Here is a 20,577-nt window from a genome sequence, read left to right on the forward strand (position 1 = left end):
GCTACCGACGGTTCTAACTGTAAAATTACAAACTTGTACCCGTACCCTGCCGACTCCCTCTATCCCCCCGCAATCACCCTATCCCACTCCATTCCAGCTTCAGCTCCAGCTCCAGCTCCAGCTCCGGGACCCTCTACGTGTCTTTCATGGAGCCAGAGTCTGGTCGTCTCATTTAATGCATTTCCTTAAGACGACAACGACTCGAGTCGGACACTTGACTGGACACGGGCTGGACAGTGAACACTGGACGTTGTGTCAGCTAAATTATTTCCACGGCTCGATTCGATTCTTCTTCTGCTTCTGCGTTTGCGTTTGTGTCTGCGTCTGCGTCTCCTCTTATTTTGCTGGCTGGGAGCTCTTTTATGGCCAACATGCACGCATCAGTCAGTCTAGGCGCTCCCGCTCCACCTACCTCTCTTTTTATGACCTCTGCGGACCAACTAGCTAAGTATCGAGCAATGCCAGTCTAATCAGTTAAGCCAGAGCGGGACAGGGACAGCGTAGGAACGAACGCTTTTACCGTAATACTCTAACGATGCTGCTGCACTCCACTCCACTCCACTGCACTCTTCTCAACGGTTGTTTTCCCTTTCTGGCAATGCAATGCAACGCTGTGTATGTGAGCGTCCCGAAATAGCCATCGGAGAGAATGAGAGAGCGGGCAACAAAGAGAGAAAAAGAGAGATAGAGAGAGATGAGCTTTCGGTAGACGCATGCGTGACTGCCCAATATCTCGCCTCTGCTTCTTGTCTAAAAAAAAAAGTCTTCCTGTTTGGGTTTCTTCTTCATCTGCTTTTTATGGTTCGGCTCCTCTTTGTTTCTCTCTCTGTTCGCCTTATCCTACTCCTACTCCTACTCCTTCGTGTTCGTCGTTGCACTCACCCGACTGGGCTGTTGCAGTTAATCAATTATAACGACTCTTGATTTCCTTCCTGATCTAGATCAAGATTTTCATTGCCTGTTTTGATACCTTGTAGTAAACGCACCGCATGATGATAGACTTTGCGACCCCATGTGCCACATCCTTTAAGATCCACAGTCATAGTAGAGCCCTCCACTAAGAAGCAATTTTTGTTACCTAAGATCCGAAAATTTCGGGTTTTCTTTCGCGCTCACTTTACATTTGATTTTCTGGTAAAGAAAAATTAAGGTCAAGTTTTAAAACACAGGATATGTGAGTATGTGAGATCCAGTACCATTGATAATCTACAGCGACTCAAGATCATAGTAGTATTGGGGATTATTCGCACCTGTTAAAATCAAATTAGATATTTTTGCGGGATATTTTGTTGGTCGAAATACTGTTCTTCGTATATCGCACGTTTAGTCGGTTTCTTCATCCTTCTGGTCGTTTTATGTGGGTTCACAAATGTTGCATGTGGCGGAGATTTTACAGTTCTCTTCGCATTAAGTCATTTGGCATGCGGTTCTCCCATCCCTCTCTATAGAGATGCAGATGGAGAGGCAGGGACTAGTCTCTTTTATGTGGTTGATTCCTCATGATTCCTGATGTTATTAAGTCACTTCAACTTCAAGTGCCTGATCTGTTGATGGCTCTATCACTTCCATTTCCTTAAGAGTTCTTTAACATTGGAATTGCACTCTAATTGAGTTTTATGTTTCGGGGTAACAAGTAAAAGAAAGAAACATGTTTTCACATCCACACCGGACAAAATCTGTACATTGTAAGCGCTACTAAATTTTAAAAGCACGATTACTTTCGCCACTGCCAGTGTAGGTTAATATTCAAGTGTGTTGGTTAACATAATTTAGAAAGCCCAAATCTGTTAGGAACAAGACTAAGGCCTTTGTCATTGATGCCATAATCATCAAAGGATAGAGGTCATAGAGACCCAAAGGGCTGCCGGTCCTCCTTCCCAACGAAGGGGATGACGTCTGGTACTGCCGACAGTTCCTATGAGGACAAATCACAGCGCATTCATGGTCCATAAAAGGATACGAAGAAAAGGAGCCAAAAAAGAATATGTCATATACTTTATTAATATAGTGATAAGACACATGACACCCACTAGAATTGTAGGTTCTCCTCCACATCTTCCCATCGCATTCCGAATTGTTTCCCAGTTTTAAATACCAAAGAATGGATTGTTACTTCCAATATCAAAGGATTACTTAGGCTTGAATATTCTAGGATTTGACTAATACCGTTTCGGGTTGGTAGGATCAACTCTAGTCAAATTACCTTGACAAGCCCAAGCCCCCCACCAGGCTCTAGGAACCCAACGAGCCGAACTTCCCCCAGAGTCATAGTCATGGCAGTCGGACTACTCGTACTCGTAAGTTCCCTAGAAACAAATCGCACAAACATTTTCACGACATGCTCGAGTCTCATTTAATGAGATTCCTTGGGGGCGCCAGACCCAGACTGGACCAGACCAGACCAGACCAGACCAGACCAGGCCAGGCCAGAGATGGGCAAACAGATGCTGCAGATAAACGCAGTTGGAGAAGAGTAGAAGCTGCGGTTCGGTAGCCAGGGCGAATGAGAATCTCGGCGTTGCTGAAGAGCCCAGCTTGTAATTATTAACTTACGGCATATTAATTTATTATTTGCTATTTAATGTGGCCAGCCCCCAAGACTTTCCTGCGAGTCGGAATCGTCGTCGTCGGTCTTCCTCGGTCGTCGTCGTCGTGGTCGTAGTCTTTCGGTCTCTGCTGCGGGCCAAGCTCACTTTTTTGACATTTGATGTATTTATGTGGTCTGGTCTCCCCGCTTCCCCCCGCTTCACTCTGCTGCTCTCTGCACTCGCTTTGAGCGATTTGTGGGAAACTGTCCCCTCCTCATGTGTTGCGCCTGGAATTCGTTATTCTATTTTGATTGAGTGATTTATTTGGAAATTGTTGTACTGGCAAAAAGGTATAATTAAATGGGCATAATGATGCCAAAGGGAAAGGCTCTTCTGCACAGCTTGAAAGCCTGACAGCAAGGATTTGATGGAATGGGCAATTGAAGGTTTTTTATGGTAAAGGAACAGAACAGATGATTTTCCTAAGTAATTGCAGAACTTCTAGAGATAAAAAAGGTGATTTTGTTTAGATTTTATAATTTTCATATATCTGGACAAATAGAATGATCTGACAGCAACACAAAAGAGTCTAAGAGAGTGTTAAGCTAATACAAAGAAATTAATCAAGAAAAATCCTCAAAGATATGAATGTAATTTTCTAAGCAAACAACAAAATTGTATGCTCTCGAGTTGAGTTCAAATGTCATTGAATTCCGTTTGAGAGCTTACCTAACCTCAGACTTTCATAATCTTTCACCATTCACCATCGATCCTTGACCCACTCTACCGCCAAAGTCCGTGGCATACACCTGTCCACCCATTCCATTGCCGAGTGTTTCTTCCTTTCTTTTTATGGCTTTCGGGTAAATAAATACAGAAATGATTTCTTTGTTTACACAGAGCCACAGAACAAAAGGAAGTCGTCAGAGTGGTCAAATGTGCTATAAATAAATGCATTTTACTTGGGGTTTTCCCGGGGACCACTGCTCTACCCACCCTATAACTCCTTCTCTCCTAATACCCTCCACTTTTTGGTTCTTTCTTTCTGGCGTTTCTTCTGCTCCCGCCCGAAACCCCATCCAGATGGTTCTTTCTTACCTCTAACGAATGTTGTTTTTTTTTCTTTTAGCTTTGCTTCCGGCGACATAAAACTGCCGTTTTTTCTGCTGCTCCCGCTCCCGCTCCCACTTCCTCCCCCCCCCAGCACTCGCACGCCTTCTGCTCCTTCTTCTTCCAAAAAAACAAAAAAAAAAAAAGAGCGAGGCGACGCGACAGAGGAGTAAAATGGAGAGAACTACTCAAAGCAAAGCAGCTGCCCATTGGCGTTTACTCCGCTTCAGTATAGCAATGCTCCTCCAGCAAGAGTCCAGCCGCAACTTGGACTTCTTCTGCTTCTTCTTCTGCTTTATCTACCTCTGCCTCTTCTACTTCTTCTGCTTTGTACTCTTGTACTCTTGTGCTGTTGTTGTTCCTTCCTCCTCCTCCTCCTCCGCCTCCTCCTACTCCACACTTCTCTTGGCCAAACGAAGAACTGGCTGTGGGATTTCAAGTTTTGTTCTGAAAGTAATTCGTCTAGAGGATAGCCATGTGCCCATAATTGTGGGGCACACGGCCGATGAGTGCGAGTGAGGGAGATGGGTAGACGGTAGAGGTCCAAGTTCAACCCACCCACATTTTATTGTTATCGCTAACAATGGAGGTGCAGGAGGCGGCGGAGGAGCAGGCCACAGCTGCCGTATTCTTCCATTGGTAATGGAAACTTTAAAATTCGGAATTCTCAATTGCTTGAAATGGAAGGTCGTTGGGGGACGAGGATTGGGCAATTGCGGATCAGTGTTGGTAGATATTTTGTTGAAACGGTTAAGCTACAGTGCTCCGATTTAGTGGTATTTGTTGGAGATTGCGAAATTTATGGAACAGTAGGAGCATTCAACTATCGTCTTCATCCAATACTCGTGCCTTGGCACACCTACTGACCATCGGAACTCACATACCCGAACGAACCTCCGCCTATATGGTAGGGCATTAAGAAAAAAGCAAATAAAAGTGCAGAAGAAGAAGAGATGAAGAAGCACAAGCAGCAGCAGCGGCATCAGCGGCAGCAGCAGCAGAAAAAAACTGCATAAAATGCCAGAGGCTAGAAAAATGCATGGCTGGACGCTGCTGCGACGCTGCTGCCATGCCCCGCTACGATGCTGCCTGCTGCCTGGAAGCAGAGTGAAAAAGTAGTCGGTGCATTGAACCCCCGGTCCACCACGGGGCCACATTGCCATTCCAAACTAGAAAAGCTCTTTCCTCTCTTGGAACTTGGAACGAAGCGAACGTGTAGCGTATTCTGTTCTAAACTTGGCTGAAGCCGGTTGCTGAGGGGGTGTGCTGAGTGGCACCGAGAGAGTGGCACCGACAGCGGACGGACTTTCGCACGATCATCGCGCAAGCCAAAGTGTGTTAACCGCAGGGTGAGCCGTTCTCAGAGAACGCGCTCACACGCTGCCGGGGCAGCGGGCAGGCCTCACCTTGCATCAATACACTTTGGCAGGCAAACGTTGGGTTGAGTCAGCAAGCGATTATAAGCCTAAAAGGAAGTAATGTTGCAGAAAATGCAAAAGAGAGAGAGGGAGAGAGAGAGAGAGAGACACAGGGAGCGAGCGCCATAGCCAGAGCTGAGCAGAGCAAAGAAGAGAAGAGAGCGAAATATCCGGGTAGGAGGGACCGGACTGCAAGCTGAGACGTCGACGGCAACGGCGACGTCGACAAACGATAGCGACGCTGACGGTGGCTGCGCCTCTGTCTGCTCTGCTCTGCTGGCTTGGCTTGGCTTGGCTTGGCGATTTTTTATGATGACTAAAATTGAAAAACGAAGCTCCGCGGAAGAGCTTAAGCCCCCCTCGCCGTCAGCCCCGCCCTCGCTCTTTCTCGGGAGAGAGAGACCGAGACCGATCTCTTGGGTTATTATTGTTGCGCTGTGGTCGGAGGCCTGGACAGCGACGCGTCTCGGTCTTGGGGTCTCTTGGCGTGTGTGTAATTATCCAAGGACGCCGCTGAGTAATGAAACGACCTTGAGTGCAACTACACACACACACAGACGAGCACTACATGTGTGTGTGTGAATGATTGGGCGTGATTTTTTTCCTCGATATTCTCTTTGGTCTTTGCCTTAGTCCACGTCGACTGCAACCCATTTGTTACACAAGGACAAAAGAATAGAACAGACATTAAAACCGATATGCCCAACAATTTTTCAGCGTCACAAAGTCCCAGAGAGACGGTGGAGCAGATCTAGACTGGACAAAAGAGAACGCCCACTACCAAAACAAGAATGGAAGGCAACCCCTTCAGGGGCCGAAACTCGCAAAACGTTCCTACATATGTCAGCTGCATAGGTGATATATGCACATAGTAGTCCGATTTTGATCAAATTGGGCTGAGGTTTATATCTTGAGAAGGTGGATGGAAGCTTCTTACACATACATTTCAGGTAGAACAAATAAAGCGATCAAATTCGAAACAAATCTAAACAATAGAAGTTAAGGTATGGCAATCGAGTATAGTGAGAATCCCGCGGGAGCGGATGCGGAGCAAGACAGCCGAAGGGCAGCAAAGCGAGGGAGCCGGGGGTTGGCGTACGGGCTAAGCGAGTGTGCAGTGTGTGCATTTAGTATAGCTTGAGTTTCCCTGGGTTTACTACTATTTAAATTGGCCCCAATCGGTATAGATATTTAATCTAGTCTGAAACCGCTTTAGGAATGTTCAGTTTATGTGAAAGTTGCTTCCGATTCCTCTGATCGATGTAATCAGTATTGCCATCGATGTGTGTCCGAACTATCGGACAGTGTGCATCTAAAAAAAACTCTCAGAAACTTTAGCCATCTTTAATAGAACTTGCTTTCATATTTCATTTATTATTATCATAATCGATTAGCTGATATCAAGAAATTAGCAATAAAATGGAGAAGGGGATAAATCCTGTTTCTTTCACGCGCTCTCCCTCTCTCTCGCTATCTCTCTGAAGCTCTGTTCTCTCCTACCCATCATCATCCCATCCCATCCCATCCCGTCCCGTCCCATACCAGCCTATCCATCTGCTGCCTAGGCATTCCCCTCTAATCAGGCAGAGAGCAAAAATTATTTGCCATCACGCGCTGCTTCAAACGCGGCAAAACCGCAGCCAGCTCCAACGACTTGAGCTTTTCTTAGCCATTTCTGAGGCTGCTGCTGCTGCTGCTGCTGCTGTTGGTGTTGCTCTTGCCTGGCATGCCACCAGGCTATCCATCCACCATTAGGCCATAATCATCATCACACACGTTGCCAAGGCTGCCTGCCCCCCTCCTGCAACCCACTCTCTGGCAGAGGAGTGCCAAATGCCTTTTGTCTATGTGGACAGAGGGGAGAGAGGGGAGAGAGGCTGGGTGAGGGTGATGTAGAGTGGGAGAGTTGGAGAGTGGAGGAGATGGTGAGATGGTCGAAAGGGGAGCGAGAGGAAGGCAACTATTTGTAAGTATAGGTTTCGGTTTCATTGTTGCATTTCTTTTTTTGCGTTTATGAAATTAATGAGCAGCTTTGGCCAGCCTCCTCTCTGCCCCTCTGGAAGCCCCGCTCCATTCCACGCAAAAGTCTGGATTGGAGGCCAACAAAGAGAAGAAGCCGTAGAGACGGTTGCATAAGGTTGCTTCTTTTTTTCTGGTGTGTTGCTTGCTCTTTTATTGACCCGCATATTTCGGCTCTTAGCCATGCGCAATTCGGCTAACCCTGAGGCGCAGCCACAGCTCGTCCCGCGCTCTCCTTCTACTCCCTTCGACAGCTCCGTGGCCTGCCTTCTATAACTCCCTCTCACACATTCCATTTGCCAGCCTGAGTGCGGGCTAACTGTTTTAATACCCTAACAGGGGAGGGTTAGTTGTTTTTTGGCACACGAGATATTGGATCATTCAAAAGCATTACATCTTGGGAAAAGGAAGAGTTCTCTCTCATTAATATATCATACTTGGGGGCACGTACGTCAGCCCCCGGCTCACTCGCTTTGCTTGACATGGGTCTCGTCCCATCCAGGGTACCAACAGCTTCGGCACCTGAAGACAGCCTTCCTTTCTTTCTTCTTTCTTTGCATAGCTCTTGTTTTATTTGAATTTGATGCCTCGTTATTTTCCGCACTTTGGTTACTTCAAGTGATCGCTGCTTCCCCTTTCGCACATTTTTTTTGTGTTATTTGATTTGCAATTATCCCTCATCAAAGGTCAGGAAGAAACACTCAGATTAATTTATATTTTTTTGTGTTTTATGTGAGGAGACATTTTTGAAAACGATACTTACTTTTTGCCTTCTTTTTCCGATTCGTTTCAGGTATGTGCGAGACGATTGTTGACGATGAATTTCGGTTGGGTAATGTTTTCAATTGATCCTGAGTCCAAGCACCGTTAAGAATAGTTGTATTTTTTCGAGGCTTCATAAAAGATGGCGCCCTCCAGCGCCACGTTCTCACAAGCAAATGTACAAAAAGCATAAGCATTTCTAATAAGAACCATTAAAACTCACCTTCAAAAAGAATCGTAAAGTCCCAGCATCATAAAAACTAACATCGTAAATAACTGACAATCAATCAACAGTTTTCTTGGCCATTTCCATTTGCACATAAATCATATTTTTCCGCTAATGCCAATCCACACCCGTAGATGGCGCCTGCGAGATTTATATTTATGTTTGTACATATCTTCAACCATTGACCTTTCTGCGCAAAAAGGTTTACTGTCGCGGCCCGACCTCCTCCATGGGGGTGGACTTGGACTTGGAAGTCAGGCCCGAGGGGTCTCTTCCATAGATCTGCGAATATATGTACATGTCTTGGTCGATGCTTTTGGGTCTCGGTAATTAGCGGGATTAATTGCTTTCGTGTTCGGCCTGGACCTCACCTAGTAACCTCCATAAAACAATTAGAATCGACGAACTATAAAAACTGACATTTGAATCATATGTGGAGGAGAGCTCCGGCGTCGGAGTCGAAGTCGGAGTCGAAGTCGGAGTGGGCACCGTTTTTGGTGGCAGTCCCAGTGGCAGTTCCACTTTCCCACTGCTGTCAAATTGCAGTGGCTGTTTCGAGATTAGTGGGCGTGACGGCCCACACAGAGACGTCCGTATGAACAAATGCAGAAAGACCTAGCCTAAAGCCAATAAATGGCATTAGCCAAATGCGGTTAAGACAATTTTGAAACTTGTTAATAAGCGATTGCACTCACACGATCGGCATCAGCACCAGCACCCAAACGGATAAACAGTGCGTTTCGCTACTGAAAGGCGGTTCAAGACTGCGCACAACATGCATCGATGGACCATTTCCATACGTTTTCCTGGTTGTCTTATTGTTCTGAAACTTGCTGTATCAGATGCATATGCATCTGTGTGTTCGAGTATATCGACTGTGTAAGATTTTCCCCTCTTTAAGCCACAATTTCCCACAATTGTTGGCTTAGGTGTGTTTTGATTTTTTGTTTCTTCCATTTTTACTTGCTTTTGTGAATTTTCAGCTGCGCTTCACTGACCAGCACGAGACCCAACCCAACCCAACTCAAGCCCGAATCGAAGCCTATGTAAGCCCAAAAATCCAAATCCAAACCCAGCCCCAACCCCTTTTTGGACCATATGCAAATTCTCTTTCAGAGAGAAAAGATTAGTGTGACAGCTGAGCGACGATTTGTTGAAAAATTATGGACAGTAGTCGACTGCCGAAGGCAAATAGCAATAAATCCATCTGTGGGAAGCAGGAAGCCTCTTTGCCTCTTTGCCTCCCACTCCCACTTCGGCTACTGCCACACCCTCTCTCCACTCCCACTCCCACTCCCAGCCTATAATGATGTGCAAGAGAGCCACTGCATTAGAAAGTCAAAGATTACGTCCTGATGCAATTGGCATGAAAGGGGGACATGATTCGGACAGAGCAAGGATGTGGCGGAAGGATGAAAAATGGTTCATTTTTTCAAATAATTTCGAATAATGACAATGCCCCCTAAAGGATAAACCTCCGTACATTCAGATGCTCATACTACGTACATATGTATTCCTGATCAGCATCAACAGATGCTTTTATGTATGTTTTAAAGCTATCATAAACGGGAGAGAGAAAGTTTTAAAATCGACCTGATTCGATCATCATTTGCAGTGCAATAAAAGTGCACAGATAAAATAAATATAAACTAAATGCAATTTGGGTTTATTTTGCCATGTTTTCCCACCAATTTGGATGACCTCTTCAAAGTCTGACAACAACTTGCTCCCCAATTACAATTGATTCGCAGCGGGGACTTGGATATCATTTTGAGCAACACTTCAATTTGAAGCAACACTGGCACCCCATCGGCCATCCGAAATCCCCCATCTTCCTCTCCCCCTGCTGTCAAAGTATGCTTATTTATTGTAATAATAATTCATTTGATTAACTTGCCAGCCGAAAGACAGGGACAACAACCACAGGAGGCTAAACGCCCCATTAGCCTTTCTAAACCGTGGCCAGCCTACATGCTCCTCTCGCTTCCACTCCCCCACTCCTCGACTGCCCCAATCCCCTCCCCGCCCCTCAATCGAAGAGCGCTCTCGCTCACGTTTAAGCCCGAAATAAAAGCCAAAAAGAATGGCTGGACTTGCTAGCCGGCGCCTTAGATACTTTATGCCTCAAATCGATCGTTTAATCTCTATCCAAAGTTGTCTGAAATTTAAAGTGAATCTTTATTTTCGATTGATTTGAATAAATCTCAAAACGTGGACGGGGCTCAATAGTATTCATGTTATTCTTTCAAAGGAAAAAGTCCATTGTAGTCCTTCAGAAAAACAACAACGACGTCTTGGACTTCGCCCAATATTTGACTCATTTTTGGGTGATCGAGCAAGGCGAGTGAGCCGGGGGTTGGCCAGCGATCGCCAAAAATGTTCGATATGTTGCAAAATAAAAAACCATCTACCGTTTGGGGCTCTGAGTGGCAGTTTCTTGGCGTTGCAAACTTCTGCCCAACATCACAATACCCTCTCTCTGCGAATATCGGAATAATAGTACGTATATCAGCAAGTGGGGGCACTGCAGTGACAGGGGGGGGGGTGAGAGACATACGCCGACTACTGTGCAGGCGGGTAGAAGAGGCTGGCCTGCCAGAGCTTCAGCCCGGAGCAGGAAAGGAAAGCTTTTTGTTGGCTGTCTTTGGTTTTAGTATTTTATTGAGCCATTATTAAGTTATAAACACGTTGCTTTTAATACAAATACAAGTCCAAATACAAATAAATAGTGTTCGAGTGTGTGTTTTTGGGGAAGTGGAGAAGCCAAGTGAAAGGTTTCCAACAAGGACTTGGCTGGTGACTGTGGCTCTGGCTCTGGCTCTGGCTGTGGCCTTTTTCAGTTTCGTGGAAAAGCCAGTCACAAACTGTGATAAATAAATATTAGACCATGTTTGATATTCTCTCTGCTCTGCTCTGTCTTCCTACCTCTCTCACCTCTCTGTCCATCTGCAGCTCGGGTGGGCGCAACTATAGTTGTTGCTGGCTCTTTCTTAATGGCCCATTCCGAATTGAGTTGTGTCAAGTGGGCGGGTGACCACGCTGGCTGGGGGTGTGGCTGCCGTTGTTCACAGTTCAATTTGTGCAGCATCATTTCGCTGTGAGATTCGGATTTGCGATTATACTATATGTACCATGGGCACATCAAAATGGAAACAATTAGGGGAAAGGATTTTTTTGGGAAAGGGCGGGCACCGGCACGCTCCACATGGCAAGAGGGAGATTGTCAAGCACTGAGAAAAATTTACTAAAGGAAAATGTTAACAATGAAAGGCAATTCTTTTCAGGAATATCCGTTTCAAGAGCTCCTTTGCCTTGTGCTTCTCACAGGAGAAAAAACGATATAATTAAATGTAACACATTGTTATGCTCAACTGTCTAAGCGCAGGGCAATTGTTTGTGCAATTTATATCCGTTAAATCCTGCAAGTAAAAATGGCTTAACCGTTTTTATGGCCATTTCCATTTCCATTTTTCGTGTTTGCCAAACATTACTCGTACCATAAACGGAACCGCACAGATCTGCTCGGAGCGGAGCGGAGCGGAGGGGAGGGGCATAAATATTTGGCCCACTGAATTTAAGAACCATAATTTGCCGTTAGCCGCAGGATAAACCACGCAAATTTATCACGAGAAAAACAGGCAACAAGAGCAACACACACACAAACACACAAAATGTTGAGAAGTGAAAACGAAAAGTGCTGCGTGGAGGGGAGGGGAGGGGATGGAGAGCAGATAGCGAGAGAGAGAGTGAGAGGGGACATTTGTCTGCCTGGGCTAGTCTATAAATTACAGTTGCTAGTCAATTCTCTTCCCCTCCCACCCCCTCATACTCTTTTTGTTCATAATTTGCGCTTTCACACGCCAAAAGGGTGAGCGGGAGAGGGAGTCAGCGGCGGCGGCAGCGGCTGGAGTTCCGCTCGTTATCGCTCTGACACAATCGGCGGGGCCAACGTGAGGCCAAAGCCAAAGCTTCTCAAACTAGGCTTATTCTGTGGTTGTTATACCCTAGGATTCTTCCGGGAAGAACGAATAACCAACTCCTTAGCTTACGGCGAAATCCGACTGAATCTCTGCCCTTTGCTGGAGAGAGGATGCGCTTTGCAGTGCGTGTGTGTACATGATCGGAAGAGCACTTTCCTATGCACATAAGATGGGACGGGCCCTGCCCTGCTGACCGCTGTGCTGGTTAGGGTATCAATAGATTCGGCTCGCGAGGCTATCCTTCGTTTCTGTTGCTTTTTTACGCTCTTTTTCGACTGTTGTGATAAGCAATCTGCTCTAAATTCTTTTTTTTTTGCCAGCATTCTGTTGTTCTTGTTTTTTTCTGGCGCTTCCTCCTGGTGAAGTTTTGCAATTTATAGCTCGGGGTTTTTTATAAGTTGATGATAAAATGTTGCCTGGTGCGAGGGTGGCCAGAGAAGTTGTGGCCATTTCTAAATCATCATCGTAGGTCTCTTCTCATGTTTGTAGCTAATTTAGAACTGTCAAAAATTGAAAGTTGATTAAAAGAATGGTGACCCCTGCATAGAAGAGAAGAAGAGAAATCACACTTAGTACTGTTTCTCCTCCTTTCATTAGTTGTCAATCTGACTCCGGCAATTGAAAGTTGAAGCTGCTTGCTGCTGGCTGCTGGCTGCCGGCTGGAGCTGATCAGCCCATTCAATGCTTATCAGCTGCCATTTAAACTCGCATTTAGGCCCATTGTACAATCTCCGAGCTGTCCTGAGAGCAAGAGATTTAGGCTCCTTGTCATGTTGCAGCTCTTTTTGCTGCTCTGTTCTCCTCGGCTCCTCTCTCTCGCCACTCACCCCACTCTCCCTTGCTGTTAAAGCGCGGTGCCTCTTTTATCGTTGGCGTTCATCTGCCTCATTTATCATCATCGAAAATGTGAAGCGTGTTGAGAGTTTGGTTTCGTTTCGTTTCGTTTCGGGTCTGCTCTTTGTTTGGACAGAGGCCAGACTGTGGCTGTGGCTGTGACCCACATTCCCCCGCGGTGCCGTTCCCCTTCCAGCCACGCTTTTATCTTCGATTTGGACTTCCTTGTGAGCTTTCTGTGTATGCTGTCTGTCGCTTTTCCGTTGATAAATATATGTTACACTTTTTTACTGTTATTGCCGAACCGCATGTGGTTTTGGCATTTCTCTTCGCTCATCTGCCTCTCTCTCGCTCTCCCTCTCCCTCTCTCTCTCTCTGGGTCTCGCTATCACTCTTTCGAGGAGTGCTGGCTGCTCTGCTGCACTCTTCCTTTCAAAAAAGTGCATTTGTTGCCCATTAATCGTTGTTTTTTCTAATTAAATTGCGGTCATGTGGGTGTCTGTCTTGTTGTTGCTCTGCTGGCTGGCTGTCCGGGGTAATTATTCTACAAGCAGAATTATTGAAACGAAATTGAACTTTTACTTTACATACCATGCCTATCCCCCACTGCCCCCCCTGCCGCTGGCCCACCCCCACACTCGTAAAAGAAAGATATATCCCGCTGGCTTTCGACAGCAGAAATGTTTCTCTTTCCGCTGTCGCTGTTTCCTTAAGTGGGCCAATTAGAGAGAGTGAGAAATGCGCATTAGTGCAGGCGGGAGTGGATTGTGGAATGTGGACTCTGTGTGTGTGTGTGTGGAACGTAAAGATAGATCGCTCAGGTGGTCACTTCTGAAGCGTCGATTTTTTTAATCTGCTATGGAATTAAGATGGTATCCCAATGGCTTAACCCTTAATTTTTGCCAATATCTTGTACTTCTCTGAAACAATACTTGGACATAGCCTCGTCAGCATTTGCCTCGGTGACACTTTCCCATGACCAAAAACATTTGATGGCCAGCCTTCTCAGTCGCAGTCACGCTCTCTGCACCAATAAAAGGCAACCAAAACAATGGGCGGACGGACTCTAACAAAAGCGGAGGACCCTAGCCGAGAGAGTCAGGGCTGTGCGGCAAATCCCTATGCCATCCCATGCGATACCATTTCCATCCCAGAGTCACAGTCACGACACCCACAGCCACAGCCACAGCCACAGAGTCAAGGTAATTTCCAGTTAAATTTTTGCACTACCAAACAAAACGTAAAGAAAAATGTGTTTTTACCTCGTTTCGGTCGTTTCTCTCTGTCCATCCGTCTGGGTTTTCGCGTCACGTGTGCATATTTATTAGGTCATCTAATTGTGTTTTCCATTTCCACAGCTCTGAGGAATGGCAATGGACAGTCATCGCTGCCATTTCCCCAATGGTTTTCCCACACAGAAAACTTTTTTACCAGTTATTTTTGTGCATTTTTTTTACCCGGTGCTCAAAGCGCAGAGGGGTACATTTAATTGGGCTAAATGTATTTATATATTTACATCAAATTGCTCCCAGGAGTTACGAATGGGATTCCGATAGTTGTTTAGTTGGGTCTAATTAAAAAGCTGCAGCATTTCAAGGCAACTAATTTACGGGTAACTGAAAATTGTACTGAAAAATTAAAGGACATTATTCAAATTGATAATTTAATAGGTATATTTTTAATTTACGACTATCAATATTATATCATTAATAGTGGAGTAAAAATAAGAGTAAATAAAAGGGCCAACCCCCGGCTCACTTGCTTCGGGCGCTCACGCCGATATGAGTAAAATATCAGACAACCACATAACACTATTTAAGTATAATAGAAAGACAAATAATAAATAATAACAATATAATAATAATATACATACATATATGTATGTATGTAGGAATAATAAAATATAAGTAAGTTCCAAGTGGAACATTTTAAAGTGTTAAGATCGGGTTTTCTACTTGTATGCCCTGTAAAATCTTTATATCCCAAATTTGTTAGGAAAATCCTTGTTCCCAAATATAACCTTGAAATTCCTGACCCTTTTGTCTGTCTCTGGTATGGGGATTCCTGGTAAGAGTCCCCCATCAGTCAGGCCAGCTGTTTGATCTATGGCAATCCAATACGCCACTTGGCAGGTCTACCGTTTCTGATACGACCTAAGATATAACACGACTCGAAGCAGACACCAAAGGTGTGTGGAAACAGGGTGAAGCATTGTACAAGACGGAACTGAAACCACTAGAAATGCGGCACCCTTTATTTATGCACCCTGCACACACCTACACGTAAGCGAGAAAGGCTTAAATTACACACGCACCCACAGAACTTCCTTCCTTCGCATTCCTCCGCTCTGCCTGTCTTTGCACTTCTGCTCTCTGCCCGACAGGATCCTCTCCTGCTCTTTGCTCAATGAATTAAAAGTGCTGCTGCTGCTATTGTTGCTTGCGTTTCCTTTTTCTGCATGCAATCCGTGCAGACACCTCGGGGCGACCGATGGCCATGGCGACAGGGACGCAGGCCGCCTCAAATTACGGTTCATTGAGCCATTTGGGCCCGGGCAGCGAACAGAGAGAGAGAGGAGAGAGAGAGTGAGCACGGAGCAACTGCAAGCAGGCCTCTCGGAACACTTGACGGACTTCCTGACCCCGTTTCCTGCAGCTGCAGAGAACCAACCAGAGGAGCTCGCTTCCTCTCCCTCTCCCTCTCTCTCCAACAGTACCCTCCCTTTCCCATCCCATCCCACTCTCGTTTCGCTTATGATAAATGGGAGCAGAAAAGCAGAGAGGCCCCTTTTTCGGCAAACATTATTATTTAGTCGTTACTCATATTTTGGCCGCTGCTGTAGTGCTGTTGTGACAGTCAAGTGTCTCCTGCTTGGCTCTCTTCTCTTCCGCTCTTCCGCTCTCTCTCTCTCTCTCTTTCTCCACTCAAGTGAACATCATGTTCCACTGTCTCTTGTTGCTGTTGCTGTGGCTGTTGCCTGGGCCCTCTTTATGTGATTTATGAAGCCAAAGCGTTAAAGTGTTTTATTTTCATCATGTATGTACATTTTTCCACTCCGCCTGCTCCAGCCCCTCTCTCTTTCACTCTGTACCCTTTCCAGAGAGTGGGTATAGCTTTAAACGAATGAAGCTCTGAATAAAGTTAATAAGGAAACCCACAAATTGATTAATTTACTCCGCAAATTAATTTAGATTCTTGAGATTCTCTCTGCACTAATGATCGTATCTCAGATGAAAGGGTATCTGAGGCTTCGACCCCTCGATGGTATTCTTATTTGTGCAGTCTCCTTTCCTTTTCCCTTTTGCCTGGCCATTTATCATGAGGCCTGTTGCCTGTTGCAGTTTCGCTGTTTCTGCTCTTCCTTACCTACTTGTCGGCACTTCGTTGAGAACATTTCACTTTTTACCCGTGAGCTAATTGCGCCTGCTGCCGGGGTGTTGGCTCATATCATAAATCTTCAAACACTTTCACATTCATTCAGTCTCGTCCCTCATTCTCTCACCCATCGCATCCCATCCCATCGCATCCCGTCCCATCCCATGCTATCCCATCCATCCATCCTCGTGCACTCTCATGCGCACTCCCTGTCCTTTTCCTGCGACAAACTCATTAGCACGTCGCGACGCAGTTTAAGTGTTTTTACCACCCTGTTGGTGTGGCATTCTCTATGGGGGGGCCGAACGGGAAGAGGAACAGGAGGAACTGTGGCAGGTACATAGAATGTGGGAGAAGCCCTAACTAAAGGCACTAACTGCCATTCACCTGCTGTTCATTCATGGGCGATACCAATCGCAATTTGTTACACTCGAGTATTTTCGAGGGTCTCGGATTGGGCCTAATAAATCGGATTAGCGGCATTCGAAAGGGGTAGCATTTATCACCTATATTCCTTAGAGTTATATTCATGAATCTTCAGGCCATGTCTTAAGCATCGGTTAACCATTCCACCCTGGCAATCACCACTCAAAAAAACTTGGAAAAGAGCGTTACGGAGAGCAATGAGAAATGCACTTAAACTGCCGTCAGGAGTTGGCCAAAAAAAACACCAAAAATGAAGGCTACCGCTAACTCCCTTTACCAACGCCAGCGCCAACGCCATAGCCATCGCCATCGCCACCACAACCGCGGACGCCAGACGACAGTTTGAATTTGAATTGAGAGATTAAAACGGAAACGCAATGGAACTGCAGATATGTACACCTATGGACACACATTTACCGACACTCGTGCTCGCAAATGCTCGTAAATAAAATTGTATACGCGATCCTGTGCCCGCGTATGTTCATACATATGGATGTAGATGTAGATTTTTGCCACCCACACGGATGGACGGTGTCGGAATCTAAAGCCAAAGCCAAATGTAGAAGTGTTTTGGCTTGTCCGGGTGTCCGGCTGTCCGGTGGTCCGGTGTCCGGTTGTCCGCCGCCTGTCCGCTGTGTGCAACAGTTGCCATGACCATCATGACACCGCCTGGCCAAGTGAAAGCAGGTTAAATGCAAATAAATTGTATGCCCAGGAGGGGGGCAAGGAGAGCCAATTCGGAGCTTACTTGAAAATGTACTTTAAGCAAAATACAAAAACAAAAAAACAAAAAAAGCACGTACCGGACTATTGTATCTTTTTTCGTCTCGTTGTGTTGTGTATTACTTGCTCTTTAATTTGATTACGCTTGATTACAATAATTATGGCAAAATGATGTTAAATGGGTTACACACACACACAAGCACACAAACACACACACACACAAGGGTTAATGGGGAAATTTATAAGCTAAGGTCCGGTCTGGATCGTTTCCTGGTTGGGGGCTTACGGTTGGTTATGTGGAATTCTAAAATAGTTTCCAAGACTGGGTTCAATCTCTCACTCGGAGATAACTCTCTTTCTCACTTTCCTCCCTTTCTCTTTCTCAATCCACTTGGATCACTTTACTCATTACAAGCAGCTGTTGCTTATCCTCGAGCTTCCTCTTAAGCCTCTGCAGACTGCAGCTCCATCTTCTTCTCCATCATGATGGAATCTAGTTTAATTTCCCGCACGCGTTAAGCCGATTTCCGCCTTGAGTCCCACACTCGTGACGAGAAAAATTCCCCCGAATGCCGTATGCCGAATGTGAATTGCAGTTTCAATGTCTGAGCACTGGGCAGGAAAAGAGGTGGAGGAGGTGAAGGAGGAGAATGGGGAGAGTATCTCTGCGACTGCACTTGGTTGTGGGCATCAATCAAGCTTTGATTTTCACATGTCAAATATCGCCGATGAACATAAATTCAAATCAAAAAAAAAAATCTACGCAAAAAATGACCAACTTTCTAGCAACAAGATTGCCATTCAAATGAATTCGAGCGTGATTTAAGCGATCCCCAAACGATCAAACGATCGCTGGGGATCTTGTTCTGGCCCCAGCAAGAGTCCAAAGGTTTCTCTCTCTCTCTCTCTCTCTCTCGCGGCATACGAGTATCTGTGTATATCTCTGGCTCTGGCTCTGTCTCTGGCTCTGTCTCTGGCTCTGTCTCTCCATTTCCATCTCAGTCTTTTCGCAGTGAGTTATCGCCGCGACACAATCACTTGTCATAAACATTAATTGAGCGTGAAAATCGCCAGAGAGTAATCATAATAAAGATGGATCGCCTTCAAACGCAATGCGATCGCTTGAATGAAATCGAGGAGAACGAGTGGAGAAGAGTCCCCTCCGAAAAGGGGAGGCAGAGGTAGAGGTAGTGGTAGGGGCCTTTGGCACCCCGTTAAAAAATTGGGTCAGAATGTTGTCTGCTCCGCTCTGCTCCACTCGTCTCTTGGCCAGCTTTTCTCCTTCCTTCATCCTGTTGCTTTTTACTTTCAATTGTGACCTGCTTCGATCCAGCCAGCGATCGATCGATGCCTGCTTTTTGATCATAATCGATGTTGCCAAAAAATATGTGTAGGTATATATAGATGTACTCGTACTCGTATTCGTATTCGTATACTCCTTGAACTGGGTCACAATTTCTCTGCCATAAGTTTATTTCCTCCTCCATCTCATCGCATCGCATCGCATCTCATCTCTCTCAATCTTTCTGTTTGTGATGTCTATTTTTGAGTATTTCCTTTTAGAGAGAAGCTTCGACTTCGCCCACTCTTTCGGCCACATGTTGCATATGAAATTTATGCAAATCAGAGAAGAAGAAGCTGAACACAGACGGAGACCGAGCTGCCAATAAGCCAAGCATAAATTACATTACCAAGATCCTTTCTGCCAGACATTTGCATATAACCTGACTCTGACTCCATCTCCATCTCCAACTCCAACTCTGATTCGGACTCCATCTTCCAGTTCCTCTACGAAATGTCTTCATCTGGGGGTCTTCTCCACCGTATCGCCTCGTATCGTCTCGTCTCCTCCCCTGCTCTGTCTGACACAATTACAGTCGCTTTTCTGCATTTTATGAAACAATTCAAAATCTTCTCAGGCTTCCGCTGAGAGTGTCAGCGGGAGATCTGGGGGTTCGGTTCTGTGGGCATAGGGGAGTACGTACTGCTCTCATTAGCAGAGACAGACGCGAGGCATTTTTAAGATTGTTCATATTTTTGTGATTATTAGCCTGGTTCTGACTGTGGGAAATGCAAAAAAAAAAAATGAGAAGAAAATCAAAAGAAATATGGAGTAAAGTGGGGAAAAAATACTTTGGAATGTGTGCTGCAGTTTTTGATTTATGTACTCGTACTCCACACCCGGAACTTGGACAACCTAGAGGGTTTCAGACATCAGATAAGTATAGCTCCATCATTTATGATTAGTGGGCCCTGCAGCGGATGTGGCCCCTTAACATTCATAGCGTATATTCGTATATACATTTCAATCATAAACAATGATCCAAATATCCATTAGATTGCAGGATTATATTGCGAACGCGCACCTGTCGCTTCTCTCTTTGAACACCTGGCCTTTGCCCGTTCGAGTGCATACTTTTAGGATGCAGGCGCAGATCCAGCTATGATATAGAGTAACTGAGGGCTCACTCGGCTCGTTTCGACTGATATGAACGGAAAGCTAAACTTTTGCAGTCCCAGAACTAAACTAAAAGTTATCCCAGAACTCATTGAAGCTCCGATCCGAGATGATCTTTTGTGCCTTGTATTTTCCAAAATTCCATATCACAAACAATAATTTATTTCTCAATTTCGAGCAAGGCTCCGGGAGGCAACTTCTCAAAATTTTGATCGATCTATAGCTCGTGCTCCGTCTCTCTCTCTCTCTGCCTGCCTCTCTCTCTCTCTCTCTGAAGCCGGCTAACCGGATTCGAGACTCTCTGGCGATCGTTCTCTCGGCGCCTGGTTACCTGCCTGCACTTTGCAGATCTCTCGCTGCGATCTTTGCGGCTTGGCTGTTCTGCTCCGCAGTGCCAGCTCATTCCGTTGCTGCACTCCCGCGTGAACGGACGTCGCCGGCGCTTTTCCCTTTTTACGTTTTCCGGCTGCTCCGCTTTCGCGTGTTTCCGTGTTTCTGTGAGAATTTTCTTTTGATCGCGAATTATTTATGGAATTCGCTCTCGCACAATAAGAACAAATATTAGAAAAGGAATTCATGAACTCCACTTTGGAAAAGTGCTCTAAATTCCACAGATGAAATGGAAATTTGATGGGAAAACACACACTCTGATTTTGGCGTAAGTTGATTTTAGTTTATGAATACGAAACATACATATTTGCTGCACAAACATCTGCGA

At 45.5% G+C, this 20,577-nt stretch overlaps 1 protein-coding gene across 4 annotated transcripts in view; it reads left to right on the forward strand.

Annotated features, from left to right (window-relative positions):
* LOC108151608 (PDZ domain-containing protein 2) overlaps positions 1–20,577 on the forward strand; it is a 115,012-nt gene that overhangs the window by 58,281 nt on the left and 36,154 nt on the right. The window contains exon 1 of one of the 4 annotated variants that reach the window (XM_017280298.2): positions 20,255–20,517. The exons of the other annotated variants lie outside the window; for them this stretch is intronic. The gene's annotated coding sequence lies outside the window, so the exon portion shown is untranslated. Of the gene's footprint in view, positions 1–20,254; positions 20,518–20,577 lie in introns of those variants that run through there. 4 annotated transcript variants of the gene reach the window in all.

The sequence above is a fragment of the Drosophila miranda genome, chromosome XR, assembly GCF_003369915.1.
Source record: "Drosophila miranda strain MSH22 chromosome XR, D.miranda_PacBio2.1, whole genome shotgun sequence".
NCBI lineage: Eukaryota > Metazoa > Arthropoda > Insecta > Diptera > Drosophilidae > Drosophila > Drosophila miranda.